This window comes from Dendrobates tinctorius, unplaced genomic scaffold (genome assembly GCF_039654945.1).
Source record: "Dendrobates tinctorius isolate UK_male_01 unplaced genomic scaffold, ASM3965494v1 ptg000028l, whole genome shotgun sequence".
Taxonomy (NCBI): domain Eukaryota; kingdom Metazoa; phylum Chordata; class Amphibia; order Anura; family Dendrobatidae; genus Dendrobates; species Dendrobates tinctorius.
The window spans coordinates 4,324,788-4,342,998 of NW_027361696.1; positions in this window are offsets into that span (position 1 = coordinate 4,324,788).

Consider the following 18,211-nt stretch of genomic DNA (forward strand, 5'->3'; position numbering starts at 1 on the left):
ACCGGTGCAAAGACAGAGGTAAATCCTTCTGTCGGGTTCCCTTTAAAAAAAAATACATTCCTGTCCAGGACATTTTTGGGCCCAAACAGTAATTTTCCATTTTCTTTTATATGAAGCAAGAACAGACTTGCCATAGAGGTTGACGTTAGAAGATTATCCTGCTGCCCAGAGGTGTAAGTTAGCAGTGTATTATGATGTCCTCTGTGCCCCGCTGTACAGAACACAATCACTTATTAAGGGGGCAATCTATCATGAAGGTCCCGTTAATGTCCGTTTTGGGCGCTGCCATTATTCGCAGAGTATTTATCTCAGTGTAGCATGATGCGTGATGCTTTTCATGCACCGCAGACTTCATACTTCAGATATTGATGTTTCTCCTGGTTTTAGGATGCTTCACTACTGGAGTGAGTTCATGACTTTAAAAAGTTGTCATTGAGTAATCTGATAGCCTCTCAGGTGCATAGCTCTCCACATCCAGCTTCAATCCAGTTTTCAAAAAGAAAAGTCAATTTTATCAAAAAGTGATGTGGAACAAGATGTGTCAATTTTTGAACCCAGAAAATTGGCAAAAGCCTTGATTATTAACCCCCGAAATGTCTTTTAGAGACTCATCTCATCATACAAGGCATGAGGTTTAGGGTGTGCAAAATTCTGGAGAGAAAAACAAAGGTGAGTATTTCTTGAAAATTTGGTTTGCAGTGAATTGATTTGTGTTGAATCTCAGGTACTACAAGGTCTCTTATTTGCCTGAAAATGTGTGTGTAACACCCTAAGGTCTCCCAGGACTGCATTCAGCATCACAGCGTAAACGTCCATGTACACTGCCTGATTATCGGGATTATTGCTAGGAATGCACCTGGTAGTGGAGTAAATGGGCTGCAGGTCGCAGCAAAGGGCTTCTTGGTCTCCAGCAAAGATCATCATTTTGGACAGTGTCTTGTCCCATCTGTAACAAATCTGTGCTTCCCAGAACCATGCAATGACAGCCTGTGTGCAGTGTTAGAGAGCAGACAGTCTACATTGTGTCAGTGGACCATTAGTCATTTCAATGTGAACTGAACATCTGTAGATAAAGGTAACTGATTATTAGCATACAGCTTGGAAGCACTTTATATGAGAACAAAGAAAAGGGTTTTTGTTAAAGCTCATTCAAAAATGTTCCCCTTCATGGAGCTCGGAAACAGGAAAAGGATGAAACTTTGACTTCTCAAAATGCCATGGCTTTCTGAGGTCTGCTTCATGTTTCTCCTGTGCAGTATAGCTATAGAGGACAATGCACAGGCAGGAGATGCGCTGCTGACAATCACTGGCCGCAGTCACACTGTAGAATATTATGGAGCAGGCAGGAGATGTGCTGCTGACAATCACTGGCCGCAGTCACATTGTAAATATTATGGAGCAGGCAGGAGATGTGCTGCTGACAATCACTGGCCGCAGTCACATTGTAAAATATTATGGGGAAGGCAGGAGATGTGCTGCTGACAATCACTGGTCGCAGTAACATTGTAAAATATTATGGCGCAGGCAGGAGATGCGCTGCTGACAATCACTGGCTGCAGTAACATTGTAAAATATTATGGGGAAGGCAGGTGATGCGCTGCTGACAATCACTGGCCGCAGAAACATTGTAAAATATTATGGGGCAGGCAGGAGATGTGCCGCTGCCAATCACTGGTCGCAGTAACATTGTAGAATATTATGGAGCAGGCAGGAGATGCGCTGCTGACAATCACTGGCCGCAGAAACATTGTAAAATATTATGGAACAGGCAGGAGATGTGCCGCTGCCAATCACTGGCCGCAGTCACATTGTAGAATATTATGGCGCAGGCAGGAGATGCGCTGCTGACAATCACTGACCACAGTAACATTGTAAAATATTATGGGGCAGGCAGGAGATGTGCCCGCTGCCAATCACTGGTCGCAGTAACATTGTAAAATATTATGGATCTGGCAGAAGATGTGCCGCTGACAATCACTGGCAGCAGTCGCATTGTAGAGTATTATGGAACAGGCAAGGGATGTGCTGCTGCCAATCACTGGCCGCACTCGTATTGTAAAATATTATGGAGCATGCAGGAGATGTCTGGCTGTGTTAGGTCCATATTGGCTCCCCATCTGAAGGACAAGCAGGAGATGTATGTGGCTTTCTATGGGCTGTGAAAGTTGCATAAAGTGCACACTACAGTGAATAAAGAGATTTCTGTCTGGCCACCAAATCAGAAGCTGCAGTAGAACAGTATTACTTTACAACCATGTTGGGGATTCTGCATGAACAACAGCAGAACAATATAGAACAAAATGGACAGGCAGACAGTTGCTACAGCTGATCCTAATCATTGCCATCTGCTGGAAGTGAATGAAAATTGCCACTGATCCATGTTTGATTCATTTTGACTAACAAAAAGGTTAAGGTCTACTTAGACATGGCAAAACCACGGTTACACTGAATATCCTCTCTGCAAATACATTGGAGGTTTGAAAACACAGTGTACCCATGGCAAATTTGGCTTGTAGAGATGAGCGAATATTTCAATGTTCGTTTCGGATTATGATCTCTGAATTTGCAATATTCGCTGATCACAGTGGAACGCCATTCAAGTCAATGGGAGGCAAAAACAAATGCATGCACAACACTTTCAAACTGGCCCAAAAGCTGCCAAAACACATCAAATGAGGGGAAGACACCAGAAAAGTTGCCTCACCCACACTATAAATTGTAGCATGGGACGGCAGCAATCAGCCATGCATGAGGTATCTGGGTCTGGGCCAACATTTACAGTTTTAAATTGAACTTGATGTTTAATACAAGGTGGATGAGGGATCGATGTAGGCCTCCTTTGCTGGGAGCCCTGATACCACATGCAACACCTCTACCTGTTTTCATGTTGAGCCACACTCAGGTGGCACAAATATCAGTTTTGTAGACTATCATTGTCAGAAAAATCTAAGGATAGTAACACGGGTAGATGACTCGAAGTGAGGTGAGTGGAGACCTGCCGGTCTCGGAGTCCTACTGCTACAGACAACACATAGGGGGAGACCCAACCAGGAGTCTACTATGTGGTGTAGTGACCACTGTGTCCGCTAGGGGGCGCTGTGTGGATGTTCCAGGATGAGAGTATAAGCATTTCCAGTGTCCTGAATGATTGTAATGTGTCTCAAGCTGAATGACTGTTATGTATCTCAAGGTGGGTGGCCTTGAGATGGAGACATATGTGTGTGTTGATCATCAGTGATACTGCTGAGATGCTGTTTCAATGTGTCTGGGACTAGTTACCTACAAACCCACCCAGGGGGTGTGTGTAAGAGCGCTAGTATAAAGTGTGTATGAGTGGTTCAAGGACCTGTGATGAGGTCATAGCCATGTGACCCGGTGGGCGTGGCTACGGACCATATAAGGTGGCCAGGGTAGGTCACATGAAGTGAATGCAGGGACCCGGTTGGTCCATTGTGGAAGGTCCCGCTGGCAGATGTGTCTCCTTTCCTAACAGCATGTGACGTGGCTGTGTTCAATGGCTGCACGTGCCTGATGATTCCCTGGAGGGAATGGACGTCTGCAGCATGATAAAGGAACGATGAGGAAATCCTGACGTGGGTGAGATATCAGAGGCTGAAGAGCCTGTGTATGCATAACCTGTGTGACCACAGGGATTACAGAGCTGAACTCTGTCATGGACGCTATGCTGATTAAGTGAACTTTATGTTGCTGCTGTGGGTTTATGATGCTAAATAAACCGCATGGACTATGATTGCTTATGGAAAACCTGTGCCGGATCTGGTTTTGTGGCTACTAAGCGAGTATCCCCTACTTGAATAACAGCGCTACCTTACAACACATTTCCAAAAATAATGGCAGACACAAACAAAGTGGCATCAATTGCATCAGAGTAAAACTAGTATAATAGGGATCGACACCACTTACACTACAGCCAACCCAGCAGATGGAGACTGTAATGGGCAAGGTGGTGGAACCACTTTGTCGAATCCCTCTGGAGGGGCGTAACTAGGTGGCCTACCAAATCCCAACTCGAATAAGTGGCAACAGGCAAAAACTGCAACCCAAGGAGGTGGCACCAGGTGCTACTCCAGGGCTGACCTACAGAGAGTGGCAGCTGACTCCCTCGAGCCTGTAGGCTGCCACGGCCTGAAGGTGGGATGTAGAAAGCAGGCAGGCACTGTAGGGACACGAACCACGGATGCAGATGGGACCGGCTGAGGAACAGAAAAGCACTGGCAGGTGCGGGCTGGACCAGATGTTAGACAGATGGGCATGGCAGGTGCAATCTGGACCAGCTGATGTACAGAAGAGTCCCTACAGGTGCGAGCAGACGGGTACAGGTTAAACAAGCAGACGGGCGACCTGGGGGAACCTGACAACTAACAAGTATGCAAGGCAAGCTAACAATATAGCTCAGACACCTCAATATTGGATCAAAAACAAACATTTTCGGGCCAATATACCATAGTGGAGCCAAAAATATGAAGAGATCCAGTATGAGAATAAAATATCAAATTTTATTGAAAAAACATTAAAATTACTTTAGAATAACAAAAATGCCCAGCAGGAGGCGCTCAAAACATCCATCAATGAATTAGTGTAGTCACACAGACAAAGTAACCAAATGTGGATCCTAGCACATAAGTGAACATCACTAATATCCCAAAGAGTATAACATCTCTATAAATGTAAAGGATACATACACCAGAATAAAGCAAAAATAAGGGTAACCTGGCCTGATATATGCAGCTTAAATAAATGACCTCAGTGTCTGCAAAAATTGAGTATATCAAAGCTAAAAAAGTTACTAGAAAATTGCTGTATAAAGACTCAAGGGTTAAACCTACATTTAGAGAATAATTATAAATATATTGGGGGCGCTAATACTATGAGAGGAATATCCGCTGCAAGACGAAACAACACACCACTAGGTCGCTTGATTATGATGCAGATAGGATAGAAAATGTCTGCGCTGAATAAACCACATGGATTAGGGAACAACACAAAAATTATAAAGATAAGTGGCAGATAAATATGGAAGTCTCAATAGACAAATACATCCAATGGAAAACGAAATATTCACCAAACTGATATATTCTGAAAAAAAAGGAAAATCACGATCCCAGAGATCAAACTAATTGAGACCTTAAACCAACACCATACAAAAGGATTTAAAAATCAAACATGTAAAATAGGCATATAAAAATGGAGACACTACAAGGGAATATATATATATATACCTTAGGTGCATTCAAAAAAAATGTTTATGGCCACATAAAGGAGCCCAGAATGTAGCGGTTATATAGGAGCTAGTGAAGTTGAAGCTCCGTCGCTGCAGTAGTAATCAAATGCTATGTTATGCACATGCAGGGTCCAAAAACAGGATAAAGTACGTTTCAAGCACTGAGTCCAGCAATAACTGCTGAGAGAGCTGTCCCGGCCGGTGACAGTCTCTTAATTACTCACTGTACGCTGCTCCCTCGGTGCGCCGGCGTTCTTCGCAGCACGATGCTGCCGGCTGCAGTGGAGTTGCAGGACCTTGGTGACGTCAGAAGGTCACGTGGCTGAGACCAGCGAGTAATACAGACCAAATTTGGTCCCGAGACCTGAATCTGAGCTCGCGCGGGCTCCAGCGGCCATTTTCCCGGGGGCCACCGCATCGCAGCAATGGAGCTGCCTGGGCCTCCGAGCTTTGAGGAAATGCCGGAGGAGCCCCAACTCTGGGCAGAGAGCCACCGCAGCTGCCCCCCAGCACAGAGCCCCAACGCTGCACAAAGAGGAGCCGCCGCCGACCCCCAGCACAGAGCTGCCACACTGCAGATGGAGGAGCCGCCGATACCCAGCACAGAGACCCGCAGATAGCAACACTGCCACCAATGAGGTAAAAGGGGGATGATAACTCCACTTACACCCTCCCTTCTTCATCGGGACCACTCCCCCGCCATATGCAAATTGCTCCGCACCCAGCATATAAGATTACACAAGGCATATAAGAAGACCCCCCGACTTTTAAGAAGATTTTCTATTTTAACTGGAAAAGTTGGAGGGTCGTCTTATACACCCGGTCGTCTTATATACCGGAAAATACTGTATTTTAAAGTAATTTTAATGTTTTTCAATAAAATTTGATATTTTATTCTCATGCTGGATCTCTTCATATTTTTCGGCTCCACTATGGTATATGGGCCTGAAAATGTTTGTTTTTGATATTATTTGGAAGTGCCAGAATATATGTTGTAGTTGGAATAATCCCAAGTATATTTCTCTCAATATTGGATTAGGACCTTAGGTCAACACGGGCCATCCCTTTAAAAGGGAGGGAGTGTGCACCCTAAACATAGTGCCTGGGCCTACAACTGAACCTTGGTGGAAACCTACACATTGGGGGAGAGATGAGGAGGTGGTGTTTGTTGGATCTCCTCATACCTAACAGACAGGACATTCAGTGTCTCCCACTCAAAGAGCCAAGTCTGTAATGTCAACTGATCAGAAAGTCTGTAGTAAGAGGGAATTGTTCACTGTGTCATAGGTAGATGTCAGGTCCAGGAGAAGGATGTCAGAGATTTACTTGTCTATCTCACTTTCCAGTTTCGGTTAGGAACTTGCAGCTCTCTGGCACCCCCCTTACCCTCAGGTCAGTCAGGGAACTACACCGTGCATAAGTAGTCGCCAGAAAGGCTGCCTTGCCGTGTAATGGCTATTGGGCACTCTGCAGTGAGGGCGGTATGTATATCCACAGTCTCAGACAGGAAATACACACATAAACCTCTGTTCCATCACTGCCAGGGTCTCCCAAATCTCCCAGAACACTTTGCTGCCACCAGTTCCTTGTTTGACATGAAAAACCAATATCGGGTCAGGAGCCCACCCACGAAGTAGCGTACTTTAGCGAGGAGGACATGGCAGTCCGTTCATAGAGCAAGGAAAACAAAACTGGTAAATTTTATAGATTTACTCCAGAAAATATAGGCAGTGTTTACAAAAATGCAAAAGATGTTACAAAAGAGACAAAATATAGTATATACAGACAGAAATAAAAGGGATTAAAATACAAACTTACACATATCAGTCATTGGTATGCCGTGTAGATGTGGGGGAGGATAATCTTTCCAGAACGAAGGGTACAAATGCATAGCTTCCTGCAGCTGATTCCCTAGGCAAAAGACGACTTCCTGATCGAACATCCTAGATTTATACCTTTCCCTTGCTAACCTCGCTGGGGGGCTGAGCTAGAGGATATACTCCCCCTTTTAAAAAGTTCTTAAAAACTTCTATTTGTCATAACTCTGGATAGAAACCTTGGAAAGAGACTAGAGGGGTATCATTTTTTCTTATTACAACATTATCTTTCATTTAAGACCAGACATGACCTGTCTGGGTGATGTGGGCAGGCAGAAATCCAAACGCTGCTGTGAATAGCTTTAATCATGTCGATTCCAGAGAAATTTTTGTCCTGTCCCTATGACTATTCTGTGTTGTTATAATTGAGTTTGAATGAACAAAGAAACATGTGCTTAACCCCTTCCTGCCATCCGACGTACTATCCCGTCCATGGGACCTGGGCCCCTATGCCCAGGGACGGGATAGTACGTCTACTGCGATCAGCGGCGCCCACGTGCTGAGCGCCGCTAATCGCGGCCGGGTGTCAGCTGATTATCACAGCTGACACCCGGCACAATGTGTCAGGGGAGGTCACGGACCGCCCCCAACACGTTAACCCCTTGCACACCGCGATCAAACATGATCGCGGTGTACCGGGGGTTAAAGGGAAGCATCGGCAGGGAGGGGGCTCCCTCCGTGCTTCCCTGAGCCCCCCACGGCAGCGCAATGTGCAGCGCTGCTGTGGGGGGCTCCTTTCCTGCAGGCCCCCGAATCCAAGATGGCGACGGGGGCCTTCGGGGGCCTGCAGGAAGCTGGCTTCCTCAGTGCCTGCAAAGCGCAGGCATGAGGAAGCCTTCTGCACTGCCTGTGACAGATCGCTGATCTGTCACAGTGATCTGTGATGTGACAGATCAGCGATCTGTCACAGGACAGTGATGTCCCACCTGGGACTATTTAATAAAGTTAAAAAAAATTAAAAAAAGTGTTAAAATAATTTTAAAAAATCGCCAAATAAATTAGAAAAAGAAAAAAAATATTCCCCCAATAAATCCATTTTTTGGAAATAAAAAAAAACAAAACAATAAATGTACACATATTAGGTATCGCCGCGTCCGTAACGACCCGCCCTATAAAACTGTCCCATTATTTAACCCCTTTAGCGAACCCCTTAAAAAATAAAAATAAAAAAACGAACCAAAAAATAATGATTTATTATCATACCGCCAAACAAAAAGTGTAATAACGCGCTATCAAAAAGACGCATATAAATATCCATGGTACCACTGAAAATGTCATCTTGTCCCGCAAAAAACGAGCCACCAAACAGCATCATCAGCGAAAAAATAAAAAAGTTAGAGCTCGCAGAATAAAGCGATGCAAAAATAATTATTTTTTATATAAAATAGTTTTCATTGCATAAAACCGACAAAACATAAAAAATGACCTAAATGAGGTATCGCTGTAACCGTACTGACCCGAAGAATAAAACCGCTTTATCAATTTTACCGCACGCGGAACGGTGTAAACGCACCACCCCAAAAGAAATTCATGAAACGCTGGTTTTTGTTCATTCTGCGTCCCAAAAATCGGAATAAAAAGCGATCAAAAAATGTCATGTGCCCGAAAATGGTACCGATAAAAACGTCAACTCGTCCTGCAAAAAATAAGACCTCACATGACTCGGTGTGTCAAAATACGGAAAAATTATAGCTCTCAATATGTGGTGATGCAAAAACTATTTTTACAATAAAAAAGCGTCTTTTAGCGTGCGACAGCTGCCAAACATAAAAACCGCCATAAATAGTAAATCAAACCCCCCATTATCACCCCCTTAGTTAGGGAAAAATAATAAAATAAAAAAAATGTATTTATTTCCATTTTTCCATTAGGGTTAGGGTTAGGGCTAGGGTTAGGGTTAGGGTTAGAGTTAGGGCTAGGGCTAGGGTTAGGGCTGAGATTAGGGTTAGGGGTGTGTTGGGGTTCGGGTTGGAGTTAGAATTGGGGGTTTCCACTGTTTGGGCACATCAGGGGCTCTCCAAATGCAACATGGCGTCTGATCTCAATTCCAGCCAATTCTTAGTTGAAAAAGTCAAATGGTGCTCCTTCCCTTCCAAGCTCTGCCATGCGCTCAAACAGTGTTTTACCCCCACATGTAGGGTATCAGCCTACTCAGGACAAATTGCAAAACAATTTTTGGGGTCCAATTTCTCCTGTTACCCTTAGGAAAATAAAAAATTGGGGGCAAAAATATCATTTTTGTGGAAAAAAATGATTTTTTTATTTTCACGTCCGAGTGTTATAAACTTCTGTGAAGCACTTGGGGGTTCAAAGTGCTCACCACACATCTAGATAAGTTCCCTGGGGGGTCTAGTGTCCAAAATGGGGTCACTTGTGGGGAGTTTCAATAGTTTAGGTACATCAGGGGCTCTCCAAACGCACATGACACCCGCAGACCATTCCATCAAAGTCTGCATTCCAAAACGTCACTGCTTCCCTTCCGAGCCCCGACGTGTGTCCATACAGTAGTTTCCTCCCACATATGGGGTGTCAGCATACTCAGGACAAATTGGACAACAACTTTTGGGGTCCAATTTCTCCTGTTACCCTTGGGAAAATGAAAAAATTGGGGACTAATTGATCATGTTTGTGGAAAAAATACGATTCTTTTATTTTCATGCCCGAGCATTATAAACTTCTGTGAAGCCCTTGGGGGTTCAAAGTGCTCACCACACATCTAGATAAGTTCCTTAGGGGGTCTCGTTTCCAAAATGGGGTCATTTGTGGGGGTTTCCACTGTTTAGGTACATTAGGGGCTATCCAAAGGCAACATGACACCCGCAGACCATTCCATCAAAGTCTGCATTCCAAAACGTCACTACTTCCCTTGCGAGCCCTGACGTGTGTCCATACAGTAGTTTTCTCCCACATATGGGGTGTCAGCGTACTCAGGACAAATTGGACAACAACTTTTGGGGTTCAATTTCTCCTGTTACCCTTGGGAAAATAAAAAAATTGGTGACTAAAAGATCATGTTTGTGGAAAAAAATACGAATTTTTTATTTTCACGCCCGGGCGTTATAAACTTCTGTGAAGCACTGGGGGGTTCAAAGTGCTCACCACACATCTAGATAAGTTCCTTGGGGGGTCTAGTTTACAAAATGGTGTCATTTGTGGGGGGTTCCACTGTTTAGGTACATCAGGGGTTTTCCAATCGCGACATGGTGTCCGATCTCAATTCCAGCCAAAAACGTCAAATGGCACTGCTTCCCTTCCGAGCTCTGCCATGCGCCCAAATAGTGGTTTACCCACACATGTGGGGTTTTAGCGTACTCAGGACAAATTGCACAATAACTTTTAGGGTCCTGTTACCCTTGGAAAAATAAGAATTGAGGGTGAAAAGATCATTTTTGTGGAAAAAATATGATTTTTTAATTGTACGGCTTTATGTTATAAACCTCTGTGAAGCCCATGGGGGTTCAAAGTTCTCACCACACATCTAGATAAGTTCCTTAGGGGGTCTAGTTTCCAAAATGGTGTCATTTGTGGGGGGTTTCCACTGTTTTGGTACATCAGGAGTTTTCCAATCGCGACATGGTGTCCGATCTCAATTCCAGCCAAAAACGTCAAATGGCGCTGCTTCCCTTCCGAGCTCTGCCATGCGCCCAAATAGTGGTTTACCCCCACATGTGGGGTATCAGCATACTCAGGACAAATTGCACAATAACTTTTAGGGTCCTGTTACCCTTGGAAAAATAAGAATTGAGGGTGAAAAGATCATTTTTGTGGAAAAAATATGATTTTTTAATTGTATGGCTTTATGTTATAAACATCTGTGAAGCCCATGGGGGTTCAAAGTTCTCACCACACATCTAGATAAGTTCCTTAGGGGGTCTAGTTTCCAAAATGGTGTCATTTGTGGGGGGTTTCCACTGTTTTGGTACATCAGGGGTTTTCCAATCGCGACATGGTGTCCGTTCTCAATTCCAGCCAAAAACGTCAAATGGCGCTGCTTCCCTTCCGAGCTCTGCCATGCGCCCAAATAGTGGTTTACCCCCACATGTGGGGAATCAGCATACTCAGCACAAATTGCACAATAACTTTTAGGGTCCTGTTACCCTTGGGAAAATAAAAATTGGGGTGAAAAGATCATTTTTGTGGAAAAAATATGATTTTTTTAATTGTACCGCTGTACGTTATAAACTTCTGTAAAGCCCTTGTGGGTTCAAAGTTCTCACCACATATCTAGATAAGTTCCTTGGGGGGTCTAGTTTCCAAAATGGGGTCACTTGTAGGGGGTTTCCTCTGATTAGGTACATCAGGGACTCTCCAAACGTGACATGGCGTCCAATCTGAATTCCAGCCAATTTTGCATTGAAAAAGTCAAACGGCGCTCCTTCCATTCTGAGCTCTGCCATGCGCCGAAACAGTCGTTCCCCCCCACATATCAGGTATCAGCGTACTCAGGACAAATTGCACAATAACTTTTGCAGTCCAGTTTCTCCTGTTACCCTTGGTAAAATAAAAAAAATTGAACCTGAAGTATTTTTTTTATGAAAAAAAGTTAGATGTTCATTTTTTTAAAATATTCAAAAAAATTCCTGTGACGCACCTAAAGGGTTAATAAACTTCTTGAATGTGGTTTTGAGCACCTTAAGGGGTGCAGTTTTTAGAATGGTGTCACTTTTGGGTATTTTCTATCATATAGACCCCTCAAAGTGGCTTCAAATGTGATGTGGTCCTAAAAATAAAATGGTGTTGTAAAAATGAGAAATCGCTGGTCAACTTTTAACCCTTATAACTTCCTAACAAAAAAAAATTTTGGTTCCAAAATTGTGCTGATGTAAAGTAAACATGTGGGAAATGTTAGTTAACAAGTTTTTTGTGTGCTGTATCTCTGTGATTTAAGGGCATAAAAATTCAAAGTTGGAAAATTGCAAAATTTTCAATATTTTCGCCAAATTTCTGTTTTTCTCACAAATAAACGCAAGTTATTTGAATGAAATTTTACCACTAACATGAAGTACAATATGTCACAAGAAAACAATGTCAGAATCACCGGGATCCATGTAAGCGTTCCAGAGTTATGACCTCATAAATGTACAGTGGTCAGAATTGTAAAAATTGGCCCGGTCATGAACATGCAAACCACCCTTGGGGGTGAAGGGGTTAAGCAAAGCCGTATTTAACTAGTCATATTGGCTATCTGCTGTGAGGAAGGGAGGGGGGGAGAGCTGGGTACAATTACACACAGGCAGACTGGGGGAAAGGACTGCAGCATGAGAGTTCAGTGCTACACTGCACAAACGTAATGGGGGAAGCAGCACGAGCACTGGTAGTGTACATAGAACTTTAGGGATTATTCATATTTTCATGACAAAGGAGGAGGACAAACTAGCATTGCTTTCATTTAGTAGGTTGTTGGTGACTTTAGTCAGTGCAGTTTCCGTGGAATGGTGCTGTCGGAAGCCATATTGTAAGTGGTCAAAGATGAAGCAAGAGGAAAAGTGGGAGGACAGTTCAAAATGGAAGTGTTGTTCCAGTAGTTTGGAGGAATAGGGGAAAAATGATATGGGGCGATAGGTAGACACAGAGGATGGGACAAGGGTGGGCTTTTTGAGGATGGGTGTGATCGAGGTATGTTTCAATCAGGAGGGGAAGACACCAGTTATAAGTGACAAGTTGAAGAGATCGGTTAGGCTTGGGATGAAAACTGTGGTAAGGTTTGGAATGAGGTGGGAGGTTATTGTGTCAAGATCACAGGTGGTGAGGCAAAGTCTTCAGCTGAGTTGAGAAGAGAGGGAGGGGGAGCTGGAGGACTGAGGAGAGAATTTAAAGTACTGAATAGCTGTATAGGGTTGCGAGACAGCTATGGTATGAGAGATGAGAAGTAGGTTTGTTTTGCTGCAGTGAGCAATTGCGCAGCATTTTTACAACGTCCTATACTGGATGGGCTTCTTTACTTCTTTCTTTGGCATCCGCACAGTGGTACAATTTGTAGATGAGGTCCAGAAAGAACATGTTTTCCAGTAGATGGCAAGCGCTGCATCAAGTGGCCTTTGCTCCTCTTCCTACACACAGTACAGTCCTCAGAGGTGACACCCCAATTACCCTTGTTTTCCCCCACATCACAACTCTCCAACCACCCAACTGACTGTAGGGAAACACAGTTGGCTGAGTCTGCAGATCTGTTCACACATTCTATGCCATGGGCATCGTAAGTGTACTCCAAAGATTCAAAAAGTCAAGAAGAGGAAATCATCTGCACCAATGCCCACATATTTTTCATTTTGATCCAGGGCCGGACTAAGTAGGGTCCGAGCAGAATCCATACCCTTGTCAACAGATGTTAACCTCGGGGGTAGAGGTGATTCATTCCTGATGAGACTCAGATACTTGAGGAGCCCGAGGACTGTACTGTGCCATCAGGGCAGGAAGAGGAGGAGGGTGACTATCAGGGCGAGGAGTGGGAGAACAGAGAGGATGACGATGAGGTAGTAGATCACACTTGATGTAAACCCAGAGGCATGCAGCTGAGTAGCTCAGCAGAAGAGGAGGAGGAAGATGAGGTTATATTGCATCTTCCCGCAGACACAGAGTTATGCAACCACGACAAGCAATCCTCAGTCCCAACTCTGTCAGTGGCCAGCAGCATTACTGGGTGTGCAGTTGGCTGGCTTGGGTCTTTTTTTCAGACCAACAAAAATGACAAAAATCACGTTATCTGCCAATTTTGTTAAAAATTGAGTATAGTAGAGTATAGTTAAAAAATTCAATAATTTGGCTACTACATGCATGACCTGGCACATGGGCGATCAACATGCGTTAACCTGAGAAACTCACTGTGCTAAAATGCAGACTAGGGTGCCTTGCCAAACACTGTCCACCCCATCAACCGCATCTTCCTATTCTTCCTCCTCCCTCAACGTGGCAAATGTTGTCACACAGGTCTCCGGCTGCAGAAACTTCATTTGTTTACACACTATTGTCACGTCCGCCATGTCTGCCATGTCTGTTTGTCTCAAGAACTCCTGGAGCGATGTGCATGCGCATGTTTTGTCTGCTGTCCTGCATGTTCGCTAGAGCTGTGTGCAGACTCACCTCATGTCTGAGCTGCAGGATCCCTGCGTTTCTGCTCTGCCTTCTGATCTTCTCGTCATGTCTGGAGTCCTTGATCATGTGATGTTTCTTAAGATCCTGCACTGTCTGGTTCTGCAATCATCTCGTCATGTCTAGAATCCCGGATCATGTGTTCTTCCTAGGATCCTGCACTGGTTGGTTCGGTGATCATCTCGTCATGTCTGAAACCCTGATCATGTGACGTTTCCTAAGATCCTGCACTGTCTGGTTCTGCTATCATCTCGTCATGTCTAGAATCCCGGAAGTTCTCCCCTGGTCCTGACCTGGAGGAGGAGGTGCTATGCCCTATATCAGGCCGCCTCTTCCTATGCTCAGGGCCTGATTATTGTGTTGCTTCCCTGCAAGGCTCTGGGTCTGTGGGGGTTGCTCCCTCTATTCTGTGCCCTTGCACTTTGCTCTGTAGTGCGTCTCTGCACACGCTCCGTGCTCGTATTCCGCCTCTTGTCTTGTGCCATGTCTTGTGTTGTCTCTCGTGCCATGTTTGTCTTTGCCTTGCTTTGCCTTGTAGTCCTTCTGCTGTTCTTTGTCTTAGTCTGTTTTGCTATGTCTTGCCTTAGCTATGCTTTGACTTGTAGTCCTTCCTTTGTTCTCTGCCTCGCCTGTTTTGCCATGTCTTGCTTTTGCTATGCTTTGACTTGTAGTCCTCCCTGTGTTCTCTGCCTTGCTATTCCTTGCTTTGTGTTCCTCCCTATGGTCTCAGTCTTTGCTTGCTCTGCCTCGCTCTCTCCTATGGTGCTCTGTAGTGCTCCCTGGCACACGCACCATTTCTCCTGTCCTTAGTGCTCGTTTCTTTGTCTAGTCCCAAGGTCTTCCCTTGGCCCGGCTCTGGGCTTCTGCCTACGCTCCGCTGCTAGACTCTGTCCTCTCTCTGACCTGGCTCTGTTTCTGCCTGTATTCCTTGCCTTGTTTCCTGCCTTGTCCTTGCATTGAACCCCGGCGTGGGTTCCCCTTGGCCGTCTCCTGTGCCGTGGTAAGTGCCACGTGTTTGTGTACAGCCGTGTGTACTGGCCAGTGTGGCGTGCCCCCTGCGTGGCTCCTAGCACGCACCCTGCCTTGAACCCTGGCGTGGCTCCTAGCACGCACCCTGCCTTGAACCCTGGCGTGGCTCCTAGCACGCACCCTGCCTTGAACCCTGGCGTGGCTCCTAGCACGCACCCTGCCCTGAACCTGGCGTGGCTCCTAGCACGAAGGTTCCTTTGCCCCCTCCTGTGCCTTAGTCGTGCCTCGTGCTGGCGTTACAGCCGTGTGCATTGGCCAGTGAGGTGTGCGTCCCTGCGTAGCTCCTAGCACGCAGCCCTGCTCTGAACCCTGGCGTGTCTCTACACGCACTCTGTCTTGTGCCTTGGCATGTCTATACACGCACTCTGTCTTGTGCCTTGGCGTGTCTCTACACGCACTCTGTCTTGTACCTTGGCGTGTCTCTACAAGCACCCTGTCTTGTGCCTTGGCGTGTCTCTACACGCACTCTGTCTTGTACCTTGGCGTGTCTCTACACGCACTGTCTTGTACCTTGTGCCTTGGCGTGTCTCTACACGCACTGTCTTATTCTATGCTTTGGCGTGGCTACACACGCACCCTGTCTCGTTTGTGAACCTTGGCGTGTCCCCTACACACGCACCTCGCTTTGAACCCTGGCGTGTCCCCTACACACGCACCTTGCCTTGCACCTAGTCTGAACCCTGGCGTGTCTCTACACGCACTCTGTCTTGTACCTTGGCGTGTCTCTACACGCACTGTCTTGTACCTTGTGCCTTGGCGTGTCTCTACACGCACTGTCTTATTCTATGCTTTGGCGTGGCTACACACGCACCCTGTCTCGTTTGTGAACCTTGGCGTGTCCCCTACACACGCACCTCGCTTTGAACCCTGGCGTGTCCCCTACACACGCACCTTGCCTTGCACCTAGTCTTGAACCCTGGTGTGTCCCCTACACACGCACCTAGCCTTGGACCCTGGCGTGTCCCCTACACACGCACCTAGCCTTGGACCTTGGCGTGTTCCCTAAACACGCACCCTGCTTGGATATCTGTCGTGCCTCCTTGCCTGAACCCTGGTTTGCCTGCCGGATGCCCGGAACCTGCCGACCGTTGCCAGAGGTCCGGAACCAGATGACTACGGCCTGATGTCCGGAGCTGACGTCCGCAGCCTGATCCCTGGACCCTGTCGGTTTGCCAGCAGTCCGGAGTCCGATGCCATCATGCCATTACCTGTGCCTAGGCATGCCATCTGGCACGTACCATGTTATGGACCTTGGCGTGCCCACGCGCGCACCTTGCACGTTTTGCTTGTTTTCTCTGTATGTGATCTTGTGTTATTCTAATGAAGATACCTTGCACCTACGTCTAGTCTCGTCTTGCTTCCTGCTCGTCCTTGTCGTCAGACACTCGTCTAGTGTCCCCTGAGCCGGCCGTCTGGTCCCAGCAGTCGTGGTGGCTCACCCCCTTGGTCTTGCCCCTGACACTCCCTGTATAGGGGGTGGATTCTCACAAGGTCAGCTCGCCCTCGGTGGGTGGGTGCCACGACCCAGAGGGTCCACTCAAAAAATGGGCTCAGCAGGAGCTGAGTCCGTCACAACTATACACTGGGTGAATAAAAGCCTGTCAGCTGATACAGAAGTGGACATGCCTGCTGTTTTTGCCTGATCTTAGATACCAAGCATGCCCCATCTTTCTCAATCCACAATTTCATCTCCACCTGCACCTCTCTCACAGTCTCACAGTCCAGCGGCTTGTTGTGTTCACCCTACTCCACCCTGACTGGGAACTGGGTGACCCTGGTAGCTGTGGGATTAGTTGGGAAAGGGCCTGCTCCACAAGTCTTGCAATCCGCAAGGCTTGAAGGGCACTTGGGGATGGAGAACTAAATCACTATACACCATAAGATGGAGAACTAAACTACTAGACAACAGGGATTAGAGAACTAAACTACTAAACAATTATGTGGCACCCCTGAGGCTTGAGTCGCCACAGCGGTATTGCACCTTCTCCTAACTTGTGGTACCCCACCATCCAGGTAGGGTGGGAACTCCATTCCACATTCCAACACCTGCACCCCACACACAGGATAGTTCAGCAGGGACCCATCCATGCTTTATGCAGGAAAGGTCATAGGGTGCCTTTTGTGGTCCCTGGCTTCGTAACACGAGAGGTGCTGGGGAGGCGGGTGGAGTTAGATATAAAAGAGAGAGAAGGTGTAGGATTTCAAGTCAGTCCACAGAAGAGGGCAGGCAGAGTAGGAGAGGACAGCCACTCAGTGAGGAGTGGGGATCCCTGGAAGAAGGGATGGAGGAAGGAGTGCTGCAGCTGCCCCAGTGAACTGGGCCAGCTGGCACGGGAAGGAAGAGAAAGAGAAAGAGACGTAGACTGGAGACTACAGATTCCATAAGAGAGATAGAACAGATCAGAACGAAGGAGAATAGAAGGATGGTGGGAAGCAGGTTGAGAAAGAGATGACCCTTCCAGTCCAGAGCGCAAAGGCCGGGGCCCGGTCCCCGAGGTTGATTGGATCTTTATGTCCGGCAACAGACACCGGAGCAGTAGTGAGCCACTAACGCCTTACTCCCATCATAGACTTGGGACACAACAGCACTTGGATAGTGAACCGGGACGCAGAGAGGAGTCCCAGAAGCAGGCTACAGCTGTCTGTCATACAAGTAAAGACTAGGAACACCTAGAGAGAGGCATTCCAGGGTAACTAAGTACTGGAGTGCTTCGCACCTAAAGGCGCATTGGAGGAGTCGTTCAGTAAGGTACATACTGGCGGAGTGTGGAGGGGAGAATCCTATCCTGCCTGGAGGTTGGCTGGGGCCCTGACCTGAAGAACACAGTGCGGAGGCCGGCAGTGGTGTGAACTGCAAACAGTGAGTAAAGCTTTGGAACCGCATATCTGGTGTCCTCCAGTTATTCCCGCACTGCTATACCTGGGTACTCGCATCTATACCATTCTGCGCCTCTCCTCATCCATTACGCCTACA